Source organism: Gobio gobio (assembly GCF_949357685.1).
Source record: "Gobio gobio genome assembly, chromosome: 16".
Taxonomy (NCBI): domain Eukaryota; kingdom Metazoa; phylum Chordata; class Actinopteri; order Cypriniformes; family Gobionidae; genus Gobio; species Gobio gobio.
The window spans coordinates 5061704-5065871 of NC_137109.1; positions in this window are offsets into that span (position 1 = coordinate 5061704).

Genomic DNA, 4168 nt, shown 5'->3' on the forward strand with positions numbered 1-4168 from the left:
TTTCGCCGTCACACGTCGTCCCAAACGTTATTTTTTTTTTTGGTGAGGTTTAAAGGATTAGTTCACTTTAAAATGAAAGTTCCCTGATAATGTCCTCACCTCTCATCTTATCCAAGATGTTCATGTGTTTCTTTCTTCAGTCGAAAAGAAATTACGTTTTTTGAGGAAAACATTCCAGGATTTTTCTGCACATAATGGAGTTCAATGGGAACCAACGGTTGGAGGTGATGATCATTACCGTAATATGACAAAAAAAATGTCATGTTCATTACCGTAATATGACACAAAAAACATCATGATCATTACGGTAACATGACAAAAAAATCTCATGATCATTACCATAATGACAAAAAAAACATCAAGATCATTACCGTAATGACAAAACATCATGATCATTACCGTAATGACAAAAAATCATGATCATTACCGTAATATGACAAAAAATCCTCATGATCATTACCGTAATGACAAAAATCTCATGATCATTACCGTAATGACAAAAACATCATGATCATTACCATAATATGACACAATCTCATGATCATTACCATAATGACACAAAAAACATCATGATCATTACCGTAATGACAAAACATCATGATCATTACCATAATGACACAAAAAACATCATGATCATTACCGTAATGACACAAAAAACATCATGATCATTACCGTAATATGACACAATCTCATGATCATTACCATAATGACACAAAAAACATCATGATCATTACCGTAATATGACACAATCTCATGATCATTACCATAATGACACAAAAAACATCATGATCATTACCGTAATATGACACAATCTCATGATCATTACCATAATGACACAAAAAACATCATGATCATTACCGTAATGACAAAACATCATGATCATTACCGTAATATGACACAATCTCATGATCATTACCATAATGACACAATCTCATGATCATTACCATAATGACACAATCTCACGATCATTACCATAATGACAAAAAACATCAGGATAATTACCGTAATATGACAAAAATCTCATGATCATTACTGTAATGACACAAAATCTCATGATCATTACCATAATGACACAAAAATCTCATGATCATTACCATAATGACACAAAAATCTCATGATCATTACCGTAATGACAAAACATCATGATCATTACCGTAATGACAAAACATCATGATCATTACCGTAATGACAAAACATCATGATCATTACCGTAATGACACAAAAATCTCATGATCATTACCGTAATGACAAAAAATCATGATCATTACCATAATGACACAAAAACATCATGATCATTACCGTAATGACAAAACATCATGATCATTACCGTAATGACAAAACATCATGATCATTACCATAATGAAACAAAAAAATCATGATCATTACCGTAATGACAAAAATCATGATCATTACCATAATGACACAAAAAACATCATGACCATTACCGTAATGACAAAACATCATGACCAGTACCGTAATGACAAAACATCATGATCGTTACAGTAATGACAAAACATCATGATCATTACCGTAATGACAAAACATCATGATCATTACCGTAATGACAAAACATCATGATCATTACCATAATGACACAAAAAACATCATGATCATTACCGTAATGACAAAACATCATGATCATTACCATAATATGACACAATCTCATGATCATTACCATAATGACACAAAAAACATCATGATCATTACCGTAATGACAAAACATCATGATCATTACCGTAATGACAAAACATCATGATCATTACCGTAATGACAAAACATCATGATCATTACCATAATGACACAAAAAACATCATGATCATTACCGTAATATGACAAAAAAATCTCATGATCATTACTGTAATGACACAAAATCTCATGATCATTACCGTTATATGACAAAAAAATCTCATGATCATTACCGTAATGACAAAAATCATGATCATTATCGTAATATGACAAAAAAATCTCATGATCATTACCGTAATGACAAAAATCTCATGATCATTACCGTAATGACAAAACATCATGATCATCACCGTAATGACACAATTTCATGATTATTATCGTAATTTGACCGGAAAAATAATGTCATGATCATTACCGTAATGACAAAAAATCATGATCATTATCGTAATATGACAAAAAAATCTCATGATCATTACCGTAATGACAAAAAATCATGATCATTATCGTAATATGACAAAAAAATCTCATGATCATTACCGTAATGACACAAAAAAACATTCAAATAATTACCGTAATGACAAAAAAATCTCATGATCATTACCGTAATGACACAAAAATCTTATGATCATTACCGTAATATGACAAAAAATCTCATGATCATTACCGTAATGACACAAAAAACATTCAAATAATTACCGTAATGACAAAAAAATCTCATGATCATTACCGTAATGACACAAAAATCTTATGATCATTACCGTAATATGACAAAAAATCTCATGATCATTACCGTAATGACAAAAAATCATGATCATTATCGTAATATGACAAAAAAATCTCATGATCATTACCGTAATGACACAAAAATCTCAATCATTATCGTAATATGACAAAAATCTCATGATCATTACCGTAATGACACAATTTCATGATCATTACCGTAATTTGACCTAAAAAAAAAAATGTCTTGATCATTACTGTGATATGAGAAAAATCTCATGATCATTACCGTAATGACACAATTTCATGATCATTACCGTAATTTGACCTAAAAAAAAAAATGTCATGATCATTACTGTAATATGAGAAAAATCTCATGATCATTACTGTATTCGTCCGACATCGCTGTTTAGCCTTTTTTTGCTAAAGGATGTTTGTATTAGTCTTCACACGAGCGCTTCGTAAACACTGGGGCGGGACTTCTGCCTACATCACGTGACCTTTCCGGCGTGATTACGCAATCCGTGGCCGTCGCAGAGCAGCGCCAGATGAGCAATTTAGGTTTACAAGTATATAAATCGTCTGGGATCGGTCAGAGCCTCTCTGCATTGATTTGGACCTTCAGCCGTTGCTTCCCATTGAAGTCCATTATGTGCAGAAAAATCCTGCAATGTTTTCCTCAAAAAGAACTTCATTTCTTTTCAACTGAAGAAAGAAAGACATGAACATGTTGGATGAGATGGGGGCGAGTAAATGATCAGGACATTTTCCTTTTGAACTGAACGAATCCTTTAACAGATAATTCATAAATATTATTGATTTGAGAGCAAAACTTGAGCTGAATAATAACACATAGATTTGATTTGTGAACTATTTAGGTGAACTACTGCTTTAAATCTACACTAAAATCCTGCTTTCACAAAACACTAGCAGCCAACAAAACACTTTCGTCATAAAAAAAAGGTCAAATAAACAAACCCTGAATTGGTTAACTTGTGTTATTTAAAAAAATATATCTACAGAAAAGGAACTAAACTAAGCTACGGCAGACAGATCTGCTGTTTTCTACATGTTTTGCTTTCTATTGCTCTCAATTTCTGAGTGAAACATCCCAGCCGTGAAACACGATTAGCAACGACACCCTTTGCAGCGAAAGACATTATTAGCCCCATCTGTGCACAGGCTTTCATTCAAGCAGCTGAGAAGTCCCAGAAGCCTCTTTGTCAGTGGGCGATATCTTCTGACCCCTAGCATGGGTTTGTACCGGGGCTTTCCTCCAACAAAGAGGGGCTGATCCCATTGTTTAGGCTTTTCTCAGTCCTTTCAAGAGGCTGTGAGAAAAAAGTGCCGGGGTCACAAGAAAACTGCACACATTGCTGTGTCTCTCTCTCCATGGCAACCAGATGTGAGGGATGGAAACCAGCCATCATTACCATAAGAGAGTTATTTTTTTGAGGATCTCAATCTTTCTGCTGGTAATGCTATATTTCACAGGTGTCGTTGCTACATGTGCTTACAGTAAATGATGCATAATCACAAGCATCTAACCCTACAGAGAGTAGTTAGCACTCAGTACTTACACTGGAACACTGACACCTTAAAATACACTTAATTACAATTATATATCTAAGTACTGAGTAATATTAAATTAACAACATGTACTTACTATAGGATTAGGGTTTGGTTGAGGGTTAGTTGCATGTAATTATGCATAATTTACTGTTATTACTATGTTAAGTGCATGTAACAAAGACACTGTAAA